The sequence below is a fragment of the Staurois parvus genome, unplaced genomic scaffold (genome assembly GCF_062004578.1).
Source record: "Staurois parvus isolate SC_StPar_1 unplaced genomic scaffold, SC_StPar_1.0 ptg000172l, whole genome shotgun sequence".
In the NCBI taxonomy this organism is placed as follows: Eukaryota; Metazoa; Chordata; class Amphibia; order Anura; family Ranidae; genus Staurois; species Staurois parvus.
This window is the reverse complement of record NW_028317968.1, coordinates 2,437,057-2,463,846: the sequence shown is the minus strand read 5'-3', so window position 1 is coordinate 2,463,846 and position 26,790 is coordinate 2,437,057. Positions and strand designations below refer to the sequence as shown.

At 41.5% G+C, this 26,790-nt stretch overlaps 1 long non-coding RNA gene across 1 annotated transcript in view; it reads left to right on the top strand.

Moving 5' to 3' along the window:
- LOC149462588 (uncharacterized) overlaps nt 1–26,790 on the top strand; it is a 106,496-nt gene that overhangs the window by 33,577 nt on the left and 46,129 nt on the right. The window contains exon 2 of the long non-coding RNA XR_016312622.1: nt 19,638–19,697. This is a non-coding gene — a long non-coding RNA (uncharacterized LOC149462588). The remainder of the gene's footprint in view (nt 1–19,637; nt 19,698–26,790) is intronic.

Sequence of the window (26,790 nt, the reverse complement as noted above, 5' to 3'; positions counted from 1 at the left end):
AAAAAATCAAGAGATATATGTTGCAATTGACTAACAAATTAAAGCCAAATTTGTCCTGAAAAAAATAAGGTATACTTCACCTAGAAATAAAAAAAGTAGCTGCAATTATATGTACAGTTTTACTAACACATGTCAAAGTTGCAAAATTGGGTCTGGGCGTTAAGGTTTGTTTACTCCCAGTCGTATCAGTTAATATATAAACCCTACAAGACCTAAAAATGTGAATGTCAAAATTAAATAACCATAAATAAATGAAAACAGAAACATTTTAAATATTGTAAATATCTGAGTGTCGTCTCTTATACAAAGTCCATATAACCCAAAAATCTATACAAGTTTAGTGCAATAAGTGTCTGTTACTTAAAGTGAAGCAAAAAGTTCATTAAAGTCCATAAGGTGACATGTGCAGAAATAAATCATCCACCAGCTGATCTGAACTTGCCAACCAATCATCCAGTGTATGAACTGATCACCAGCCGCCACCTCATGATGTGGAAACTCACCAACGGTAAAGCGAATATGCATGTAGCAAACTCATATTATCCCAGGTACAGGGCACTTCAGGTAACACATAATATCGAGCCAAGTAAAAAATTGGGAGCCCTGGTGCTGTCTTTTGGTTTGAGGTGTAGGACAGGCTATAATGGCCTTAATCTTCTTTACCTCAAGTCTCGGGGTTTCTCATCCTTCCTGGTTTCTCTGGTACTCTTTTTCTGTCATGCCTTTTTGACACTTACAATGTTTGACTGTCAGTTTAGCCACTGCCAGTTTGTCCGGGATTTGAGACAGGTGTTGAGAACCTGAGTGTACCCAGGTAGGACTGACCACTGCAGTGTCATCCAGGTAGACAACTGCAAATACTTCCAGCCCTTCCAGCAGGCCCTCTAAAAGATGGTTGATGAGTTCTTCATCCCAAGCTGCATAAATCTAAAAACTTACATAACCCAAATTGAGTGATGACGGTTGATTTTTCCCCAGCTTCAGATGCTAGAGGCGTTTGCACGTATCCTCTGCTCAGGTCTATGATTGTTAACAGGCAGCAGCCAGCTCATCAAACACATCAACCCTGGCATTGGTAGGCATCAACCTGTGGGCTGAATTAAAATAATCTAATCCAGCAGGATAGATATACTAGCAGATCACCCCAGCAGATGACACAGGCTCAACTGAGGTGCAGAGTCTAGGCACTAACAGGTATTCACCAGAGCTCCTGATGAGGGAGATGGTTTTTGTTGTGTGTTAGTACCAGGTTGCGGTCTTCAGGATTGCCCCACCACGAAGTGAACAAGCCAGGGTCCATAAGCAGATATAGCAGATATGGATAAAATAGAAGCATAGTCAGTAAACAAGACAAAAGTCGGTAACAAGTGGTTGCAGATTGGGATTAAGCAAAGGTATAGTCGAGGAACAAGATGAAGCTTGGTAACAAGTGGTTGCAGGTTGGGATCAAGCAGAAGCGTAGTCAAGGAACAAGCCAAAAGTTGGTTGGCAACAGAAGTGACAAGAGTGAGATATTGGCTGGAGAGGGCACAAAAGTCTGGCAAAGAGGACGTGCAAAGGCATGGCTTGAACAGGAAGTTCATGGGAGGTGCAAAGGGGGCAAGTGTCAAGAGACAACAATTTAATGGCACAAAAGAGGTGAAAGTGGCTGTGAAGAATTGGCTACAACAGTGCATACCTGAGTTTTTCTACCAACATGTGAAGTTTGAATGACCTATGTAAGTTAATAAAAAAGTTAGGCTGGTCATAGATGGATCAAAACTCTCTAAACCAATCCAGTAGGAATCGGTCAAAATTTGATCCATCTATGGGTAGGCTGTAGAGATGAGCGAATCGAACCAGGCGAACCGGAATTCGATACGAATTTCAGGAAAAATTCGATTCGCGTCGAATCCGAATATTTGCCTACTTCGGATGCGCGAATCGGATTTTTCCCGATCAGCCGGCAAAAGTGTCCCTGCAGAGAGCTCCGCTATTTCTGACATTTCTCTGACAGTTCCTTCACATGTACAGCGGTTGAAACATTGTATCTATTAGTTTCCATTTAGGATACAGATGTTTCAACCGCTGTACATGTGAAGAAGCTGTCAGAGAACTGTCAGAAATAGAGGAACTCTGCACATACACTTTTTGCCGGTTTGGAATTCTTATTTTCATCCTACTTCTTCTTCTTCTTCATCCTCATCCTCAGAAGAAGAGGATGAGGATGAGGATGAAGAAGAAGAAGAAGTAGGATGAAAATAAGAAGAATTCCAAGCCGGCAAAAAGTGTATCTGCAGAGCTCCTCTATTCTGCAGATACACTTAGAGGAGCTCTGCAGATACACTTAGAGGAGCTCTGCAGATACACTTTTTGCCGGCTTGGAATTAATCTTATTTTCATCCTACTTCTTCTTCTTCATCCTCATCCTCAGAAGAAGAGGATGAGGATGAAGAAGAAGAAGTATGATGAAAATAAGAATAATTCCAAGCCGGCAAAAAGTGTATCTGCAGAGCTCCTCTAAGTGTATCTGCAGAATAGAGGAGCTCTGCAGATACACTTTTTGCCGGCTTGGAATTATTCTTATTTTCATCCTACTTCTTCTTCCTCTTCATCCTCATCCTCTTCTTCTTCTGAGGATGAGGATGAAGAAGAAGAAGTAGGATGAAAATAAGAATAATTCCAAGCCGGCAAAAAGTGTTCCTGCAGAGCTCCTCTATTCTGCAGATACACTTAGAGGAGCTCTGCAGATACACTTAGAGGAGCTCTGCAGATACACTTTTTGCCGGCTTGGAATTAATCTTATTTTCATCCTACTTCTTCTTCTTCATCCTCATCCTCAGAAGAAGAAGAAGAGGATGAGGATGAAGAAGAAGAAGTAGGATGAAAATAAGAATAATTCCAAGCCGGCAAAAAGTGTATCTGCAGAGCTCCTCTATTCTGCAGATACACTTAGAGGAGCTCTGCAGATACACTTAGAGGAGCTCTGCAGATACACTTTTTGCCGGCTTGGAATTAATCTTATTTTCATCCTACTTCTTCTTCTTCTTCTTCTTCATCCTCATCCTCAGAAGAAGAAGAAGAGGATGAAGAAGAAGAAGAAGTAGGATGAAAATAAGAATAATTCCAAGCCGGCAAAAAGTGTATCTGCAGAGCTCCTCTAAGTGTATCTGCAGAGCTCCGCTATTTCTGACAGTTCTGTGACATTCACTCCATACAGCGGTTGAAACATTGTATCTATTTGTTTCCATAAATGGATCCATTTATGGAAACAAATAGATACAATGTTTCAACCGCTGTATGGAGTGAATGTCCCAGAACTGTCAGAAATAGGCTATTTCTGACAGTTCTGTGACATTCACTCCATACAGCGGTTGAAACCGCTGTATGGAGTGAATGTCACAGAACTGTCAGAAATAGACAGAAACTGTCACAGAACTGTCCTTCTTCTCATCCTTCTCCTTCTTCTCATCCTTCTTCTCATCCTTCTCCTTCTTCTCATCCTTCTCCTTCTTCTCATCCTTCTCCTTCTTCTCATCCTTCTTCTTCTCATCCTTCTCCTTCTTCTCATCCTTCTTCTCATCCTTCTCCTTCTTCTCATCCTTCTCCTTCTTCTCATCCTTCTCCTTCTCCTTCTTCTCATCCTTCTCCTTCTTCTCATCCTTCTCCTTCTTCTCATCCTTCTCCTTCTCCTTCTTCTCATCCTTCTCCTTCTCCTTCTTCTCATCCTTCTCCTTCTTCTCATCCTTCTCCTTCTTCTCATCCTTCTTCTCATCCTTCTCCTTCTTCTCATCCTTCTCCTTCTCCTTCTTCTCATCCTTCTCCTTCTTCTCATCCTTCTTCTCATCCTTCTCCTTCTTCTCATCCTTCTTCTCATCGTTCTTCTCATCCTTCTCCTTCTTCTCATCCTTCTCCTTCTTCTCATCCTTCTCCTTCTTCTCATCCTTCTCCTTCTTCTCATCCTTCTCCTTCTTCTCATCCTTCTCCTTCTCCATCTTCTCATCCTTCTCCTTCTTCTCATCCTTCTCCTTCTCCTTCTCCTTCTTCTCATCCTTCTCCTTCTTCTCATCCTTCTCCTTCTCCTTCTTCTCATCCTTCTCCTTCTCCTTCTTCTCATCCTTCTCCTTCTCCTTCTTCTCATCCTTCTCCTTCTCCTTCTCCTTCCTCATCTCCAAGGGCATTTAAATTAAAGGTACAGTGTTCTGCACTAATTTAAAGGCTCTCTGAAGCCTAGAAACCCTTTTTATAAGTTAACTTCGTAGCGAATTAATTCGCATCGAATCGAATTTCTTCCTGAAATTCGGCGAATCAGCCGAATCGAATTTTTGAATAATTCGCTCATCTCTAGTAGGCTGGTTGTACTGATGTAGATCCATCTATCGACTTCAATACAACCAGCCTGTCAGATTTTTTGCATGTGATTACTATAGCCACCGGCATCATCATTTTGTTTTGCTAGCAGGGAAGGTTCCTCATTGGCAGAACACAGTAGCACTTACAGGAGGGATTCACCCATCAACATTGACTGTGTTGATGGGTGAATCAAGGAATCAAACAGTATCTCTGGGAAGGGTGAGTGGACACTGCTACCATTAACCTGTTGTTGTTAGCAGAGACTGAGCACATAGGGACTGGCCATCTAACTAGCAGCATTACTTACTGCATGCAGACTTTGCCGGGACTTTACACATGTGCACCACCGTAAAGACTGGGCTCCAATACTAACCAGCTGAAGAACTAGAACTGATTTTGTAGATTACCAGGTTTACTGTAATTCAGCTGCATAGAACTCCATTCTATGCTGCTATAGCCTAGTGAATATATTGTCTAGTGAACTGTGATTGATCAAATTTTTTGCCTACTAATTTATGTGCATTCTGCTATTTACTGCAACTTGTGGCAATATTTTAGGTTCATTTATCGCTAACCAGTCCTATGTTTGCTTTTTGATATTGAACCTACGTTGAGTACGTTGCTACCAGTAGCAGTACAACATCCATTTTTTAATCTGGTGTCTCAGTGGGACTGAGGTTGTTCTCAGAGTCAAGGCAGAATAACATAGAAAGCAATCTACCAAGCGGCTCCTGCTGCGGGAGGGCTACAGGGGTTTTTAACTTGACTTTGTCCTGTTATGGTCCTGGGACAGGAAGCGAAGGAAAATGTTTCCAATGGGTCAAATTCAGCAAAAAAATAGAATAAAAACATCCCTTTGGTATTAAACACAAATTACAAAAAGTTTGAATTTGAATATACTTTTTTTCAGTAATGATATGGCATTTGTTTGATAGATATAACTGTACTTATTTACTGTAATGGGTTTGATGAAGTTCAGATAACATATATGCAAATAACATTGCAAATATTCTAGTCATTTTTCCAGTTTAGTCTATTAAGCAATTGAGGCTCTTAAATGTGAATTTTGATGAGATCATCTTCCAGAGACATGCAATAATCCTACTTTAAATGTTGTCCTTTCAACCACACCTTATGGGCCTAAACTGAAGTGTGATTTTTACTAAATCATTTGTTTAAATCATACTTATTCTAGGAGTATGACACTGGCTAAATGAGCATCTATCCAAAAATAACATCTGCACATATATTTATACTGAAAGAAAACTATTTTTGGATGCTTAAACTTGCTCAGAACTGGTAAACTGGTAATGTTGGAAAAACCTTATTTGAATCAGTTGTTTTTGGTATTGAACAGTTGAATATTTGAGCAGAAATGTGGATGGCTTGGGTGATAATAAAAGAAGTACATGCCTTTAGGTGTTAATCTAGTACTTGGTTATAAATTAGGTGATAGGGCATAATTAGGATTATGCATGAATAATGTGTAGAATAAGGCAAACAGGCCAATGTACAAAATAGCATATAGAGTGCAACAGTCAGGAATAATGCACAGCTTCCAGATTCCAGCTGTCAAGGGTAAGCGCACCCCCTTACAGTGTAGGTCAATTGTGAGGGTCACTTAAATGTCGGTGGTCATTGGTGAGTAGCCCCTTACATTTTTGCAGTTAATGGTGAGTGCATCTGTGCCCAGACTATGGGCACTAAATTATTACATAGCCTCAATTGTCCCTTATTTGGAGGGATTGACCCTCCTTTGAGACCAAATCTCTATGTCACTTATTCAGCCTTAGCTGTCCCTTTTTTAGTCTGATGTGTACATCTAAATGCAAAATGTATTTTACTACCAAAAATGGTTGTGCTGAACCTAATGTTTTATCCAAACTGTATTACTGAATTTGTTATTTTGAAAAGCCAATATAAAGGAAAGTAAAGGCCTTTGCCTATATGCTGTGTGATAAAGGTGTTCTTCTTTATCATTACAGAAAGTTGGGAGGTATCCTAAAAGTTCCCAGCAAAGACTCTGAAGTAAGGTTTCTGTCAGTTTCTAACAGCTAAGAAACATGTTTATTTGCATTGTAATAGACATTAATAGGAAAAACTAAAACTGGTGCACTCAGAATCTGGTGTAGATGTGCATGGTACAGCTTCCAACTTCAGCTTGTTCAATAAAGCTTTGACAATAAAACCTGGAAGCTGATTGGTTTCAATGCAGAGCTGCACCAGATTGTGCACAATGTCGTTTTAGTAAAAAACCCCTAATGTGTTTAACCACTTGCCTACAGGGCACTTATACCCCCTTCCTGCCCAGGCCAATTTCCAGCTTTCAGTGCTGTTACATTTTGAATGACAATTGCGTGGTCATGCAACACTGTACCCGTATGAAATTGTTATCATTTTTTTGTGATAGTTAGAGCTTTATTTTGGTGGTATTTAATCACCTCTGGGTTTTTATTTTTTCTTAAACAAACCAAAAAACACTGAAAATTTTGAGAAAAAAAAAGTTTCTTCTTAGTTTTTTGTTATAAAATTTTGTAAATAAGTGATTTTTCTCCTTCACTGATGTGCGCGAATGAGGCTGCAGTGATGGGCACTGATAGGCTCCACTGATGGACACTGATAGGTGGCACTGATGGGCACTGATGAGGAAGCACTGGTATGTGGCACTGATGGGCATTGACAGGCATCACTGATGGGCACTGAAAGGCAGCACTCATATATGGCAATGATAGGCAGCACTGACTGACACTGATAGGTGGCACTGACTGGCACTGTTAGGCGACACTGATAGGCAGCACTGACAGGCATTGATAGGTGGCACTGATGCACACTGATAGGCGGCACTGACTGGCACTGATAGGCGGCACTGACTGGCAGCACTGATAGGTGGCACTGACTGGCACTGATGGGTGACACTGAAAGGCAGCTCAGATGGGCACTGATATGTGGCATTGATGTGCACTGGTAGGCACTTAAAAGTGGCATTGATGTGGAAATGATGGGCACTGGCAGGTGGCATGGATGAGCACTGACAGCTGGCACTGATGGACACTGACAGGTGGCACTGCTGGGGCTACACAGATCATCAGGGCACACTGATCATCAGTGCCCTGATGATCAGTGTATATGTCCCCTCCCAGGGAATGCGATTACCGGCTCGCCTCTCCTCTCGAGCTGTCAGCGTAACAGTTCGTGAGGAGAGAAATGCCGATAACCGGCATTTCCCTATATACATGCGAACAGCTGTGATTGGACACAGCTGATCACATGACCGAGCCGACATCTTCGGCTCTTTCCGTTGATCGGTGATCCGCTCTGTCCGAGGGACACAGCGCTGCGCACTCCCGGAGCCGCGCATGCGCGGTTAGAATGGGAGGATGTCATATGACATCCTTCCAGAACGAGAGAACCGCCTTGCGGCCGTCATTGTGCTATATGGCGGGCGGGAGGCGGTTAATGTCTTTGTTGTAGGAAAACAAATTTCTGCACAATGCCTATAGCTACAGAGGTAAATGATGGTGTATTTTAAAGTGCTTATACTGTTTGATCAGACTATGTAAATATTTTAATGTGCATAGTCTGGGCACCAGTTCACTTTAAAGTGGTTGTAAACCTTAGACATGAAATATGAACAAAGCATATCCCTCTATAGTATGTACTTATCTCATTTAAGAGCACTAAGTGTCATTTCTGTCTGCTGCTTCATTACTCTGCTATCAGCATGAGTCACTTCTGACAAGTTTTCCTGACACCAAGAGAAAAATGGTGACAGGGGAGGAACATCCAGTTGATTGACAGCCTTAGCTCTGTTCCTGTGTGCTGTTGAAAAGGGGGGGGTGTCTCTTCCCTCCAATCAGCTCTCAGAGCTCTCCCCACTGAACTCTGCAGTGCATTACTTTGGTTCTCTGACCCCTTTTTTCTGAACTCTCAGACAAGCTTTAAAATTCAGCAGTTTGAATGGATGCAGAGAAGGGAAGACTGCAGATAAACAGGCTGCAACTTATGTCGGAGGAATTTGTTTTGTGTCTGTGTATCACCTAAGGCCAGTCACTTCACTGTGTATATGTAAGGGTTTACAACCAACTTAAGTGTTGGTGGTAAGTGCCCCCTGAAATATTCGTGTTTAGTAGTGGGTGCTTCTTTTAATATTCTCCTTCAGTTGTATGTGCACCTTTATACACTAGTTTTCACACGTGTGTGCAGCTTGTTACATAGGTGTTGAGTAACCCTTGTTACATTGGCATTTAGAGGCTTGTGTCCCCTTTTGCTGGCACTCAGTGAAAGAAGTGTTTATTTACCTGAGAGAAACTGCAGTGGTCCCATGCAGCTTCATCTCACTTCCTAAGTCTCTGCCTAGTGGTGTCTTCCTGGAACTACTCATTCAGTTGCAGGCTGGATATCAACCCACTTGGTGCTGCCAGCATACAACAGAGCAAGCCGTGTCACTAAGTGTAACATGCGATTTCAAATGTCTCGCTAGACCTGGGGCAGTGGGCAGTATTTCCTTCTTAATGTGGCTGGGTCTAGGGACATGTAGGATATACAATCATTTCTAAGAATACTGATCTGTGTTTAGAAGACTTTCTAAAAATTTCTAAGAATACTCATCTGTGTCTAGAAGAAATGAGGTCTGAGGATGTTTCAACCTAAAGCAGTATTAAATAAAAAGCGAAAAAACATTGAATATATTGCATTTTGCCAATCCATAAATATTGTGGCTGCATTAGTTTTCTTTTTTTAGCATTTTTTTTTCCTTCATTCCACCTGGTGGTCCAACCAGTAACGCCCGTCCTGTCTTTAGGTGTCTTCACTCTGGATGGAGGAGCAATGGAGACACCTATGGACAACAGTGTCAATCTGGAGAGAAGGTAGAGTTAGATGCCCCAGCAGATTTAGATGAACTTGACTAATGAATTAACCACTTCCTGTCTGGCCCATGTACATAAACGGCCAGACAGGAGCAGTGCAGGAGCGGGAGGACATTTATAAACGGCCTCCGCATTCACTGCCTGTACCTGCCTGATCCGGACACAGCGGAACACCAATCGCTGTACGGGACCTCTGTGTGAGGTCCTGATCATGTGATCACTGATTGGTCAATCAGTGATCACATGAATAGTAGTAAGCAAGATGTCACTTCTGACATTATTGCTTACTACTAGTGAAATCTGTGAATGATCACAGAGGTCACATGGTATAAGGCTATTCACAACAGCCTTGTACCATGTGACAAGCTGTGACCAATCACAGCTCACACAGTATTTCTCAATGGCTGCAATAATGCAGCCAGAGAGAAGGAGAAATGATTGATTTTACAGCCTTTATGGGTGTAAAAGCAATCCGTGTAAAAAAAAAATCTTCATCACCCCCCACAAGTAGTAGTGTCACTGTGGTGACACTGTACTGCTAGGGTGACAGTATGGTAAAAAAACAAACATAAATAATAATATAAAAAAAAAATAAAAATGTAAAACATTTTTTGAAAAATTATAATTTTTGGTTATAAACTAATTTGGGTTATTTAATTTTTTTACTAAAAAGATACTGAATACATTTTGGCCAAGATTTCTGAAGAAAGATTATTTATTTGCAATATTTTCTAAGAAAAACACTTTTATTTGAAAATGTTTGGACTTTTTCATTTATATAGCAAAAAATAAAAATCCCAGTGGTGAATAAATACCACCAAAATAAAGTTTTATCTGTTTTATCTGTCTCAAAAAATGCTAAAAAATGAATATAGGTACAGTGTTGCATGACCGCGCAATTGTCATTCAAAGTGTGATAGCACTGAAAGCTGAAAATTGGCCTGAACAGGAAGGGGGTGAAAGTGTCCGGACATGAAGTGGTTAAGGCAGAACTACTTTTTAAGCAGTTATACCAACAGTTTATTCCTTTTGGGATAAAGGTAAGGCCTCATTGACATGGGGTGCATGATTCTGTGACCCATGTGGGGGCCATGTTTAAACGTACAGGGGTGCAGGTGTTCTGTGTATCCATGTAGGCAGTTCCATAGCTGTTAGTTAGGATGCAGCGGCTGCACAGACACAACCGCTGCTCCCAATGTGAAATCAGTGCCACTGCGGATGTAGGTGCATAGTGCAACCAGTGTGCGTTTGGGGCTGTGGACCTGCATGGATGTCAAATTGGGAGCAGCAGCTCTATCTTTGCAGCCACTGCTAAAACTTGTAATGTAACGTCTGTAAAGTGGTACAATCCAGTTTACCTCTATGTTTGCATACTACATCCAAAGAGTGAATCTTTCAACTAGCTCCTGGCTTGAATGTGAAGGTGATGTCGCAGCTCCATAGCCGCTGATCACTTCCACCTTCCCCCCATGGTTCCCCAGCTCTTCCTCTCTTACTGGGAATCCAATACTACAACCACTGGCTAGGGGAGGGAGAGTGAGGGAGAAGTCATATAAATAATGAAACAAAAAGCGATAATGATTTAGTCACTTCCGGTTTCAGATTACCCTGGTAAAGCCAGAGGATACATCTAGAAAAACCAATCTGTGCTCAGTTAAATGCTATGAAGGGCAGGGGAGACACTGGGGTCTACTAGACTCCTAATGTCTCCATAAAGAGTACATGTCACCTGTCCAATGTTATCACATGAGGGTTTATTAACCCCTTGTGATAGCAATCAAGTAAAAATAAACAAATAAAAGAAAAAATATTTAACCACTTCAATACCGGGCACTTATACCCCCTTCCTGCCCAGGCCACTTTTCAGTTGTCAGCGCTGTCGCACTTTGAATGACAATTGCGCAGTCATGCAACACTACACACATATACCATACACATTTTTAAACCATAAACACTTTTTATAACACAGATAGAGCTTTCTTCTCGTGGTATTTGATCACCACTGAGTTTTTTATTTTTTGCTAAATAAAACAAAAAACAAACTTTTGAAAAAAAACACACTTTTCTTTGTTTCTGTTATAAAATTTTGCAAATAAATAACATTTCTTCATAAATTTAGGTCAAAATGTATTCTGCTACATTTCTTTACTATATGACGCCCAGTCACAACGGTGAGTGTCCCGCCCGGCCGTCAATCTGCCATAGGCCGGGCGGGAAGGTGTTAAAAATAAAATTAGAATAAAATGTATTAAATCTTTTTTTAAATTGCAATAACCCCTGTTGTCCCGCACACATGTGCAAATGTACGCCCAGGGTGCATGCGTAAGTAAACTGCGGTCGCACCACACGTGTAACATATCGCTCAGAGTGAAAACAATATTTCTAGCACAAGAGTTCCTAGTTAACTCTAAACAGATGTATCACCTATGGTGATTTTTTTAGGTACCATAGTTTTTTGTGATATCACGGGCACACATAATTTCCTTACAACTTTATGTCAGCACAGCTGGGTAAGGGCCCTAACCCCCAGCAGTGATGACATGGAGCTCGCCAGGAAAGGAAAATTACAGTAGGTATCGGTCATTCCATTTTTCATTTTCCTGACAGCTCCATGTCAGCACAGCTGGGGGAGGGGCAAGGGCCCTTACCCATCTATGCTGACATGAAGCTCATCAGGAAAGGAAAATTACGGTAAGTATCTGTAATTCAATTTTTTGTTTTTAAGACATGGTATGTTTGGTATCCATTTACGCAACGGAACCTCATCTTTTATATTTTACAAAAAGATGTGTATTATATTGTGTGGGTTTGCACTAAAATTTATTTTACTAAATTTTTTCCTGAAATATTGCCTTTAATAAACAGTTCCGAAAATATCACGTGACATGCAACTCTCGCCTTTTTTTTCTATAGGGTCTCTGCTTTCAGAAAATAAAGAATGTTCAGGGGGTTTAAGTAATTTTATTACCAAAAATGAAGATTTTACATGTGTGTCAAAAAATTTAAAAATTGCTCTGGAGCCTAACTGGTTAAAGAAAAATTGTGAATCGCATAGAGAGAAATGTCTGATGAATTCTCTTGTATGTGGGATAGAACTGTGTACTGCATAACTGTTGATGACAAAGCTAATGATACAGTCATGGCCGAAATTGTTGGCACCCTTGATATTTTTCCTGAAAATCAAGTATTTCACACAAAAAAGGTATTGCATTAACACATGTTTTGCTATACACATGTTTATTCCCTTTGTATGTATTGGAACAAATATAAAACAGAGGCAGAAAAGCAAATATGACATAATGTCACACAAAACCCCAAAAATGGGCTGGACAAAAGTATTGGCACCCTTAACTTAATATTTGGTTGCACACCCTTTGGAAAACATAACTGAAATCAGTCGCTTCCTATAACCATCAATAAGCTTCTGACACCTCTCACCCGGAATTTTGGACCACTCTTCCTTTGCAAACAGCTCCAGGTCTCTCTTATTGGAAGGACACCTTTTCCCAACAGCAATTTTAAGATCTCTCCACAGGTGTTCAATGGGATTTAGATCTGGGCTCATTGCTGGCCACTTCAGAACTCTCCAGCGCTTCTTTGCCATCCATTTCTGAGTGCTTTTTGACGTATGTTTGGGGTCATTGTCCTGCTGGAAGACCCAGGATCTTGGACGCAAACCCAGCTTTCTGACACTGGGCCCTACAGTGCGACCCAAAATCCTTTGGTAATCCTCAGATTTCATGATGCCTTGCACACAGTCAAGGCACCCAGTGCCAGAGGCAGCAAAACAACCCCAAAACATCATTGAACCTCCACCATATTTTACCGTAGGTACTGTGTTTTGTTCTTTGTAGGCCTCATTCCGTTTTCGGTAAACAGTAGAATGATGTGCTTTACCGAAAAGCTCTATCTTGGTCTCATCTGTCCACAAGACGTTTTCCCAGAAGGCTTTTGGCTTACTCAAGTACATTTTGGCAAACTGTAGTCTTGCTTTTTTATGTCTCTGTGTCAGCAGTGGGGTCCTCCTGGGTCTCCTGCCATAGCGTTTCATTTCATTTAAATGTCGACGGATAGTTCGCGCTGACACTGATGCTCCCTGAGCCTGCAGGACAGCTTGAATGTCTTTGGAACATGTTTGGGGCTGCTTATCCACCATCCGGACTATTCTGCGTTGCAATCTTTCATCAATTTTCCTCATCCGTCCACGACCAGGGAGATTAGCTACAGTGCCATGGGTTGCAAACTTCTTGATAATGTTGCGCACTGTGGACAAAGGCAAATCTAGTTCTCTGGAGATGGACTTGTAACCTTGAGATTGTTGATATTTTGCCACAATTTTGGTTCTCAGGTCCTCAGACAGTTCTCGTCTCCTCTTTCTGTTGTCCATGCTTAGTGTGGCACAGACAGACACACAATGCAAAGGTTAAGTGAACGTCTCTCCTTTTTATCTGCTTTCAGGTGTGATTTCTATATTGCCCACACCTGTTACTTGCCCCAGGTGAGTTTACAGGAGCATCACATGCTTGTAACATTCTTATTTATCCGCAGTTGTGAAAGGGTGCCAATACTTTTGTCCAGCCCATTTTTGGAGGTTTGTGTGACATTATGTCGAATTTGCTTTCTTTCCTCCCTTTTTTTGTTTTGTCCCAATACACACAAAGGGAATAAACATGTGTATAGCAAAACATGTGTTAATGCAATACGTTTCGTGAGAAATACATGATTTCCTGGAGAAATATCAAGGGTGCCAACAATTTCGGCCATGACTGTATATAGCAACTAACTGGTGCACATGCACAACCAGATATAGCATATGAAGGCTGTAGGAGACTGAAGTTTGTGCAAGAGTTAATCAACTTTACTGCTCTTAGAAAATAAAAATACATTACATTCTTGAAGGCTCCATTGAGTGCAGATCACAGGTCATCACAATTGCAGAAAACCAGATTCCATACTTCCACATCAGCTAAGCTCACAATCTTTTAGATTCTCTTGTTCCAAGAGGTCAACATTAAGTGATAAGCTTATAAAGACCCACACAAATACAAAAGCAACTAAAGTATGAAACTTCTTTTCTAGAAAAGAAGCAGAAATGGAAGCTTAGAAGAAAGCAAAAGAGGCAGAGATGAAAGTTCAAATGAAGATTATCCAAATGAAAAAGGAGGAAGAAGCTGCCCTAGCAAAGTTGCAAATCCTTAAACAAGCGACACAAAGTTTCAAATTCAGATTGTTTTATCCCAGCAGAACAAATTCTCAACAAAAAAAAAAAAAAAACGTCAGTTTTCTACCTCATCTTTTTTTAATCTGAAGTCCTTAAAGTTAACCTGTGCCCAGACTATGCAAACTAAATATTTACATATTCTGAATCCGCATTAAAAACTTTTAACCCCTTCCACCATCCCACCAGCTGTATGTAAAGGTTCCTCAAAACAATGCCCTGTGCTCGGAATATGTTTATGAAGGTTCTCCCATTTGAGAGGCACCAGCAAGCTTTCAATCTTGGCTGTCTCAGCCAAGGTGACTCAGGTCACCTCTGATGACTGGGAAATATTCAGCATTGTTCCCGAATATGTGATCATTAGTAAGCTATGACATAGTGATTACATGAAGGCTGCAAGCTACATTGAAAAAAATTAAAGCTCTCAGCCACCCTGCCACCCTCAGGCTGCAGTTCTCCAGGTTGACCCCCTGTACTCTGACCTGCTGACCCCTGTACCCTTTTCAGTTACCCTTGTACTCTGCCCTTGCAAACTACACTTCCTTGCAAACTAGTAATCCTTCTGTACACTGCCCTAGAAACAGCTGACCCTTGTACGCTACCCTAAAAACTACTGACCCTTGTACACTACCCTACAAAGTAATGACCTACTGCCCTACTACTTCTGACCCCTGTACACTGCTCTACTAACTGCTGATTTTTGTACTGTGCCCTACAAACTGCTGACCTTTGTACTCTACCCGAAAAACTACTGACCCCTGTACATTGTCCTACAAACTTCTAACCCTTGTTTTCTGCTCTACAAACTACTGATCCCTGTATACTGCACAACAAACTAACAACCTATAACGTACCTGGTGGTGGAGCCTGACGTGTGAAGATAGGCTTCTTTTACACCTCCAGCTCAGTAACCCTGATAAAGTGACAGGATTGCCTGAGCACAGAGTGGGCACGAGTGCCTGACTGGTCTTCTGTTGCGGGGTGTTGGAGAGCAGTGCATGTGATGCTGAAGAGCAGATTATGTAGTGCTGAAGAGCAGGCTGTGCTTTGCTAAAGAGCTGGCTGTGCATTGCCGAAGAGCAGGCCATGCTTTGGTAAAGAGCAAGTTGTGCGTTGCCGAAGAGCAGGCTGTGCATTGCCGAAGAGCAGGCTGTGCATTGCTGAAAAGCAGGCTGTACTGGCGGAAGACCGGAGCAGGAAGTAGGCACAGGTCCACAGGTTCTGATGCAGGAGAGCTGGGTCAGGCACTCTGGGTCGGCAACTGAAGGGCAGAACAAGGTACAATACAGCAGGCAGAAGAATAAGCAAAGTCAGGCCAGGTCAGTAACAGTAGGCAGATGAGCAGAAGGAGCAGGCAGAGACGAAAATCCAAAGACAAGCCAGGGGTTGGTACAGGCAGTGTTCAGGCAGGTCAGGAGCAGATCAAGTTGGTAACAAGAAGTCAACAGGTATCAGATATTTCAGCGAATGTAATAGACCAAATGGCAAGGCCCTCAGTTCATAATGCAGTTTAATGCACCACCTGGTGTTTGTGCGCGCTCACGCACTCGTTCACACTCTCACCTGTTCGTGCATGATCACTTGTGAGTTGGCCATGAATTAATGTTCTGCACACCGGACTGCGCCTTTCCTGACACAAACCCTGCACTTTGTCCCATAAACTACTGACCTTTGTACACTGTCCTACAATCTACTGACCCCTGTATGCTGAAGTAATGTCCCCTGTACTCTGCAAACTAATGACCCATGCAGTCTGCCCTACATTCTATTGATCTCTGTACACTTTCCTAAAAGCTACTGACTCCTGTACGATGACCTGCAAACTACTGACCCATGCACTCTGCCCTACGTGCTGCTGACCTTGGTACACAGCCCTACAAACTACAAACCCCTGTACTATGCCTAACATCCTTCTGACCTTTGTACTCTTCCCTACATACTATTGACTCCTGTACTCTGCCCTACATACTGACACTGACCAGAAGTCACCCCAGCTTGCTGGTCCAGAACTCAAACCAGAAAGACAGGCCAGAATTGAGGCCAGCCAGGCCTGAAACGAGCCAAGCAAGTCAGTCTACAGTTCCAGTTGTTCTACCTTCAAAATGTACTTCTGCATAAGACGGGGTGACCAATTACTCTCCAGACATGAACCAAAAACTTTGAATGAAAGTGAATTCCAAGTTTATCCTTGTAGCTAATTTTTTGGGAAGTCTAAGTTTATATTTTTACAGTGACATTTGTTTTACTACTGTATATGTTTTTAGGTTTTCTGTGTGATGTTCTTCTTTTTTATTGGGGACTTGTTAGTTAATTTCTTTAAAAAAAAAAGGAACGCAAACCCAGGTGATCTTTAATTTCTGCTCTACATTGTCAAGGTAGACCTCCACTTCTTAAAGGTTGCCTACCCCTTTTTTAAAGTCTTAATCAACATTTTAGACCATGTTTCATGTTACAATCGTCTTTAGAGTGTAACATGAAGTATGGTCACATACACTATCCCAAAACCCAAACCACCCACCTCACCTTAACAGTGGGATGCTGCAGTGGGATGTGTATTATACAGTATTTACTGATTTTTTTTAATTCTGTGTGGTTGGGCATGTCATCCAGCAATGTAATTCAACTCTATCACTTACGTTCAATTCCTGCATGTCCTAGATACCACAATGGCAGAGGGAGCCTGCAGAGCATTGCAGCCGGTTGGTTACACTAATTTGTAGTCTAGCTGCACTTCCTTCAGCCTCATCACAGCAGGCCAATACCTCTATACAAACCTGAGAATGGGGGAAAATATTTATAGAGCCTGTTCATTGCACCCAAAATGTACTAATTTCAGGTGTGTGGGGAAAAAAATAGAATGCACACTGATCATTAGATCAGTGTTGCTGCATTTACCAGTTTTTTCAAAAGGTTGATTAAACCTTTAAATATTTTTGCAGAATTTTAAGAATATGTAAATACTTAAATGTCCTTAGTACTGTTTTTGGGTATTTGGTAGGTTTTCCCTGCAAAGAATATTCCTTCAAAAGATGAAGGTAAAATCAACGTGCTTCATGTAGCACAAGAAGCCTTGCTAAGGGTGATCCCAAAAGCCATTGGGTTCATGACTTCAACCATTCTAGACACCAAGGTTAGGGTTAGAAAATCCTAACCCTAGGAACCCCAAGATGTTTTAAGGTGTCACTAAACCCACAACCAGGGGCGGACTGACAACTCATGGGGCCCCCAGGCAATAAGGGATTATGGGGCCCCTGTGTCCTTGCCCAAACTCAAAAAAGCCCATGAAAAAGGTACCAGGGCATCTCATAGGGCCCCCTACTGACCCCGGGCCCTCGGGCAGTGCCCGAGTTTCCAAATGGTCATTCCGCCCCTGCCCACAACAGTAAAATCTGTCAGTATATGCAGTAAAGCATGCTTGTTTTAATCACTGTGGAACCTAAAGGGTTAATCCTCTGCATTGTGCAAAAAAGGCATTTGATCCTGTCTTCTCTGATCTACTGTCCCCAATATATCTCCTAATAGAACAGAGCCTTGGGGGCAAACTGCACATGCACAGTTTGGTGTGTATTGCTAGAGTTTTTTTTTTTCTTGGGAGAGTGCATGTGATCAGCACAGGGCCAATGAGCACTGTCCAGACAGAGCGTCAGGGGTCCTGCAGCCTCATAGGGGAGAATGAAAATTACTCCTACAAGCTGTAACCAGTGCTCTGCTGAATATTGATAGAAGTCACAAGACTGGTCTAACTGCTGATGGGAAAGGTATTTAGCAGTTTATATTTACTAAAATTATTGAATTTTCATGTTCTGTGTACTGTGGGAGACCAGGTATAGTGAATGCAATGTCCTGGGTTTCGTAACACTTTAATTCCCTTTTGTTTTAAATAAATGTACACAGTCATTTAAATTTTTAAACATTATGTGAATTTTGGGATTTCCAGTGGATCCCTAGGTTACATCATAGACCATAAAAGGTAATTTAGGGGGGAAAGGGATTACGGAGAAATCTGGATAGTTCTTCCAGATAAAAAAATTTTGAAAGTGGATCTCACATCTTGTGTGTGTGTGTGTGTAGAACTTCACTCTCTCAATCAATATCGACTGTTTAATCCTCATGCTGGTAGCATTAGTTAATGGATAGGAAAGTATATCATATTTACTTCTTTTTAACAGCTTCCTGTCTGCCCTATAGCAGATATACTGCTACAGGGCAGCACAGCTGCGCAAAATCACATATATATATATACGTGATTTTGCATCTCTGGGTAGCGCCGCCATTCGCGGCCGCTGCTGTCAATCACCGAGTAAACAAAACAGTTCTCCTCCCTGTCATCCCATGCACACTGCTTTGCATGGCTGTGCACAGCACAGCCATGCAAAAAAGTGTGCTTACAGTGAAGCACAGAGACACAGCCCCAAGTAAAACAGCACACAGTTAACCCTTTGATCGCCCCACATGTTAACCTCTTGCTGCCCAGTGCCATTAGTACAGTGTCAGTGCTTTTTATTAGCACTGATCACTGTATTGGTGTCACTGGGGATGTCAGTGACACCAAGTCAATTCTCCCCAGTGTCAGAATGCCTGCCACAGTCCTGCTGATTGCCGCCATTACTAGTAAAAAAAAGTTTTATTTAAAAATCCAAATATATATACCACCATTTGTAAATGCTATAACTTTCATGTAAACCAATTAATTTACATGTATTGGGATTTTTTTTTTTAGCAAAGACATGTAGCAGAATACATTTTGGCCTAAATTTATGATGAAATTTGACTTTATACATTTTTTTTACTTGACATGTTTAATAGCAAAAAGTCAAAAATATTGTTTTTTTTCTTAAAATTGTCAGCTTTTTTTTTTTATAGCGCAAAAAATAAAACATACACAGGCGATCAAATACCACCGAAAGAAAGCTGAATTTGTGGGAAAATAGAACATAAATTTCATTTGGGTGCAGAGTTGCATGACCGTAAAGTAACGCAGCGTAACAAATAGCCGGGTCAGGAAGGGGGGTAAATCCTCAGAAGGGCAAGTGGTTAAAGTGGAACTTTACTCTCTCAATCAACATGGACTATTTTTAATCCGTAAGTGGGCAAGTGGTTAAATGATTGATGGATGTCTGAGTTTGCGTTGAATATTAAAAGTGCATTAAATAGCATTTTTGGTTTTTGGTGGTCAGATGCAGGGTACAAATGTCAACCAAGTGTTTTTTTTGTTTTAGGCGGGTAGAGCCTCTCTCTCATATGGTTTCCTAAAGGTTTCCTGGAAACTGAATTACCAGGTAACGAGCACTGTTTTTTCTTTGAACTGACATTTCATTTTTTTCTTGAGGAACCTAAAAATAAACAAAAAAAAGCAAATATTAGAGACATTTGTATTTGCACACCTACGTCACTGTATGTTGTAATTGTTTTTTTAAAAACATATTGTGACATTTAGCGAGTTGTCATTGTCCATAATATTTTAGCTTGCAAAGCTGGGAAGTACAAAGCTTTAGCTTTTTGTTGGCTAACTAAACTTTCCACACAGGAAAAAATCTTGGGAGAAAAGACTTCCTAAAATCCCATGTGAGAAGTGAGAAATGATTCAGCAAAGTGACTAAACCACAGAAATTATTCTATTTTTAATTGAAACTTGTTCACAGTGCCATGTTTCCATTATCCAAGGATTTATAGATCATTCTGCTGTTGTAAGAAAGTAATAAAATATTTAAGTTTGTCAGTAGATTTATGGTCTGTAAGTTACTCCTGGCTATTGCACATGTTCATTTTGGTGTATATGTTAGTGAAAATGGGCTATATTAAAAAATGTATTCTGATATTTTTGTTTCCATTGGAAAATAAATGACAATGTACCCAAATAGAATGTACACTTAGGTCAGAAAATGGTCTGTCCTTTTTGGCAAAAAGTATTGCCGTGTAAAATATAAGACGTTTGCCTTTCACTTCCATTTTTCAGGCCACAGGAAAGTACTGTAAACTGAATTTTTCGAATACCAATAAGACAACAGTATTGTATTATTTAGGGCAAAAAGCCTGTGTTTTTTCCAGCATGTCCTTCTTCAGCAAAGTTACTACTTTTGCAGATTACAGACTTTTTGTTTTATGTCTTTTTAGGTTATGTGTTCTACAGAGAGTGAAAGGCAAACCACACAATTTTTCTTATTACTTTTAGGTAAAACAGAAAAGAATGTGTAAAACAAAGTTTTTCAGAAACTAAAAAAAGCAAACCAAAAATACAAATGTATACTATATTATTTTGCTGTGAGCAGAAAACAATTTCTGAAATATGTATTTCCAGGTAACAATCACAACCTTTATTACAGATCAGTTGTACAAGATACACTTTCAAACCACATCATTGGATTTTTTGTTGTTACATTTTATTGTCCAAAGTGCATGAAAGGAAACATATGAAATCAGTTTCAGTCACTAATCTGATAATGGATGTAGAAAGAGGTATAATGCCTCCACATTTCTCACTGGTTTCAGTGATAGACTAGGGTAAAAACTGAATATAAATAGTATTAATTATAACAAGCCCAACAAGTGTGATAACCAGTGTTAAAAAAATAAAACTAATATTAGTGTCTTCCACCTGTGGTTGGGAGAGCAAAAGAAATCAGTTATAAAAGTAATCTGCCTGATTTACTGATCCAGTACTCAGGGCCTTATATGCGTGCACTTGTGCACCAACTTCTTTTTCAAAGGGGTTTGACTTTGTGGAAAAGCCACTCCCTGGAATTAAGCCCCATCCATCTGCCATCTGCCTGTCCATTGAAATTGCACTTATTGACCAATGAGTTTTCTTTACCACCATCCGTCTGTTGACTGGATAATGAAGGGGCATCCCCAAACTAAAGCTTTGCTTCAGTCCTCTAATAAACCAGGGACAACATGGTGGAGCCTTTCTTCCCATGGTTTCTCATAAGGATGTCGATATATAGACTCCTGCTATCTCTGGGTAAATTGCTGCTGTCTGCTCTCTCCACTCTAAACTGCAACTTCAACAACGCATAGACTCCTGCTATCTCAGAACAAATAGTGTATATATTTTTGTCTATGTTGATTAGTTCTCAGCTCTTGTTGCACTCTTTTTATGACGGTGGCCTGTGTCTGGTCTGTGTTTGAGAAACATCTCCCCCAATTCATGTGATCCTTATCAGTTCCTAATTGGGGCGGAGAAGAGTGCTCATTTGACCATCTCCCTATCAAATTAGATCAGCTCATGGGGGGTGGTCACAGATCGGAGGGCATAGTAACAGATGGGGTGCTGTTTTCTGCCTGAGTGCTGTTTTTGATGGAGTGCTAATAAGCAGTTGAACACAGCAGTTTAACTAAAGCAGGATAACTCAAGCAGCAGGGAGATACAACAACAAGAAACTCTACTGCATGCTGGATAGACTGCAAGCAAACACCCTGGGAAACATCTCTTACAAATCTGAGTCCCACTCCATGTACCTTTTAATATGTCCCCTCTACTCCTCCTTTTCATATTACTATCCTGCGTTCCCAAAATCTCACTTCTTTACCCCTCTGCTCCACCCCAAAACTTGTACATCTCACCCCCACTGCTACCATCTCCCTACTACTGCTCTCATCACCTCCTGCTGATACTTCACTCTCCTGCTGACCCAGACACCAGGACTGAAAGGCATGTACACTCGTGTACATCCCGCTCCCATGTTACTTTCCTCACCCTTCTTCTCCTAACCTCTGGGGATATCTTCCCAAACCCTGGTCCTCCACTATCTCACCCCCACACCAGGCATCCTCTTCCTTCCGGGAATAGCCGCAATCCCCTCAATTTAATATCAGTCCCCGTGCTCCCAAAAACCACCCTCCCTTTTTCATGTGCTCTCTGGAATGCCCACTCTGTCTGTAATAAGCTCACCTCTGTCCATGACCTTTTTGTCTCCCACTCCCTTAACCTACTAGCAATTACAGAAACCTGGCTTCAAGCAGCAGATTCTTCTCCCGCAGCACTTTCCTATGGACGGCTTCTCTGGACCCACTCACCCAGACCCAGTGGTCGGAAAGGTGGTGGAGTTGGTTTGCTTCTATCCCCACTGAGCACCTTTCAAGTCCTCCCTAACCCTACCTCTCTATCCTTCTCTTCTTTTGAGACTCACTGCATTCAGCTGTTTTCTCCTATTTCTCTGAGGATTGCAGTGATCTATCGGCCTCCTGGACCAGTGTCCCACTTTCTTGATGATTTCTCCGCCTGGCTACCCTACTTTCTCTCCTCTGAACTACCCACTATCATTCTCGGAGATTTTAACATCCCTATTAATGTCAACAACCCGGCTACATCCCAACTCTTCAACTTAACCTCATCTTTTGCATCATTAGCACAATGTATACAGTCCTCCACTCACTCTGATGGGAATACATTAGACCTTGTTTTCTCCCAACTTTGCACTCCCTACAACCTCACAAACATCCCCTTTCCTCTCTCTGATCACAATCTCATCACCTTCACAGTGTCCTCGTCTTCAAACACCTATCCCTCCAAGCAGCAAACAATTACCCGCAGAAACCTTCACAACTTGAACCCTGCTCCTTTCCACTCTGCAACTGACCAACTCTATGACAGAATCTCTCCCCTGTCCTGCCCTGACCTGGCCACTGCTGTCTACAACAGTTTGCTTTCATCCACACTAGACTCACTTGCTCCTCTAACAACATGTAGCATCAGGCCCCGACCATTACAACCTTGGCAGACTGACGACCCCAGAAATCTTAAACGACACAGTCGTGGAGCGATTGTGGCGTAAAACCAAATCTCAGCAAGCATTCACCCTATATAAATCTGCTTTCTTAACATACAATTCCTCCCTTCATGTTGCCAAACAAGCCTACATTGTCACTCTTATTAATACCTTGTCATCCAGTCCTCGTCGTCTCTTCTCTACTTTTAACTCTCTACTTTCTCCACCTCCACCCAGTACCTCACTCACTGCTCACGAGATTGCAAATCATTTCAAAAACAAAATTGACGCAATTCATAGGAGCATCGCCACTGCACAGACATCCATCCCACTTAGCATACCTTATACTAAACCTCCCTCAACACTTTCCTCTTTTGACCTTGCTACTACCGAAGAGGTCACTAAGGTTTTCTCAGAAGCCCGGCTCACTACCTGCCCCCCAGATCCTGTCCCCTCACAACTACTACGGTCACCCTCTTCTTCCATCCTATGCTCACTCACTCACATCTTCAATCTTTCCCTCTCTACTGGTGCCTTCTCCTCCCCTCTTAAGCATGCACACATCACTCCCATACTTAAAAAGCCCTCCCTGGACCCCCCAATCTGAACAATTTAAGACCCATCTCCCTGCTGCCATTTACCTCTAAACTCCTAGAACGCTTAGTCTACAATCGCCTGAGCTCCCACCTCACCGACAACAACCTTCTTGACCCTTTACAGTCTGGCTTTCGCTCACTACACTCCACTGAAATCCCCTCCTCCTCAAAAAATTCCACTCTCTTGGCCTCCGAGACTCTGCTCTATCCTGGTTCTCCTCCTACCTATCGCAGCGCTCCTTCAGCGTTACTTATAATGCTGCCTCCTCCTCTTCACTCCCTCTTTCTGTAGGGGTCCCTCAAGGTTCTGCCCTTGGACCCCTTCTCTTCTCCATCTACACCTCCTCCCTTGGTCACTTGATAAACTACCATGGCTTTAAGTACCATCTCTATGCTGATGACACACAAATCTATCTTTCTCACCTCACCCCTTCAGACTCCTCTCGCATTACTAACCTACTAAGTGACATATCGGCATGGATGTCACTCCACTTCCTCAAACTCAATCTTTCCAAAACCGAGCTCTTAGTATTCCCCCCAGCCCATGCCCCCTCCCCTGACTTCTCCATCAAGTTTAATAACACAATCATCAGTCCCTACCCTCATGCCAGGGTACTAGGTGTAATCCTGGATTCCCATCTGTCCTTTCAGTCCCAAATCCAATCACTGTCCAAATCTTGTAGACTTCACCTCCGCAACATCTCCAAGATACGACCGTTCCTAACCTCGGAAACCACTAAGCAACCTATTCACTCCCTTGTTATATCTCGCCTTGACTATTGTAACTCCCTCCTCATTGGCCTACCTAATCGCAGGCTATCCCCTCTTCAGTCTATCATGAATGCTGCTGCCAGACTCATCCACCTTACTAACCGTTCTGTATCTGCCACCCCTCTCTGCCAATCCCTCCACTGGCTTCCCATTGCCCAACGGATAAAATTCAAAACATTAACAATAACGTATAAAGCCATTTATAACCCTGCCCCAAATTACATCATTGATCTTGTCTATAAATACCACCCAAACCGTACTCTCCGCTCCTCACAAGACCTCCTACTCTCTAGCTCCCTTGTCTCCTGCTCCCATGCTCGTCTTCAGGACTTCTCCAGAGCTTCCCCCATCCTCTGGAACTCTCTACCCCAATTTATCAGATTATTGCCTACTCTGCTCACCTTTAGGCGATCTCTGAAAACCTATCTCTTCAGGGAAGCCTATCCTGCCCTCAGCTAATAACGGAATCTTCTACTCTTCCAACCAGTCCACCCCCCACAGTTACTACCTTTTGTACCACTAGCCCCTCCCTCCTAGATTGTAAGCTCCAGGGAGCAGGGCCCTCCTATCCCTCTTGTATTGAACTGTATTGTTGCTTTATTGTCTCCCGTTATATTGTAAAGCGCTGAGAAAACTGTTGGCGCTATAAAAATCCTGTATAATAATAATAAAAAAAACACCATCTTTGGTGGATTGTGATTGGAATTTAACGTTGAACGCACTTTGACCATTTATAATACAGTATAATGGCCCATCAAAGTCAGTAAGAGGCCTCTGTGTGTCTTTATCTGTGGTGGTGGATGCCCTGTGGTGGAAGAGATTGTATCTTATGTGGCTGGCCTTCCTCATTGAAAGATTACCTACTATGGACACTTTTTGAACTTTTTAGCTAACACAAGGAATTTGATTTGATTTGTTTGCACAGGACATTTCATTGTTACTCACTATAGGGATGATGACTATATAAAGCCAAACACTTTTGCATTGGTTATGATTGTAGACTTAATTCACTTATTTAATTTTGCGGGTTGTGTATATACACCTGTATTTATTTATGTGGTTTCATGATTCTTTGTAGCCTTTTATAAAGCTATTTTAGTGCTGCTGGTTTTTGGTTTTGTTGTAGTTTCAACTTGTATCACAGTTGTTCCAGTGGCTGCTTTAGTAATGTAAATATTGGTTTGACCTAGTGCGGATCATTTTCCTTTATACAAACTACACATATCTCTCAGGTCTCATTGTCCAGTTTTACAGTTGTTAGATATTCTTTCCAAGTTATCACACAATGACAAGAAGGTATAATACCCTGTTGAGCTTCAGATTCACAATGATATGACAGCTTTAATCATATACTTCTGTTCTTACATACTGTTGTCACATTATACAACATAAATATGGTTGTATATAAAGTGGAACTGCACTGCATCTGAACACCACAGACCAAAGGTGCTATTGATTTAATTGTTAATATTCAAAGCAAACTCACCCACCCATGTCTCCATGCTTTATTTTTCTGAGAATCCATTTTGAAAAACACCCCCTGGTATTTCTGGCTGTAGCCATCTTGAGTAAGGCCAGGTAAGTCATGTAGCATTTACTTCCTGAAATCCACCTGTCCTTAGGTCAGGCATTGGCTGAGCTGAGAACCCTCCCTCACCTCCTGAAGACTCCTGGAATGTATGACATAATTTGCCTAGGCATGGAAACCAGGATATAATTGAAGAAATGTTAGAAATAAAGTTTAAAACAAGTAAATATGATATATTTCCTTATCTATTTATTAATGCTTGATAATGTTGATTGAGAGAGTGAAGTTCCTCTTTAAGGTTTAGTGCGTCATTAAAGTTTTGTGCATCAAGCATTCATCTATAAATAATTCATGTATATTTCCTGGATGGATTCTTTTCTGTATGAGAACAAGGTCAATGGGATCTAATTGGATTAATAAATTGCATACACTTCAAAGCTTTGCTAAAAGATATAGGGCACTATTTTGCAGCATAGTGCTTTTTTCGTTGAAGTCAACATTGTCTCTTATTTTGCATGACACAAATCAGTTAGGGCTCATATACACTTCAGCTGTAAACTCACGTTTAGGAGCTGTTCAGCGGTTTTTTCAGCAGCCCCTGAACTCACCCTAATGTCTTCCTATGTGTCCATGTACACATCTTCGTTTACAGTCATTTACAGGCAGTTGAGTTTGCAGTCGTTTTTTTGAACACAACAAACTTGCGTTCAGACGTTGATTTTATCAGCGGTTCAAACGCAAAATGCTTGTTAACGTGGCTAAATGCGTC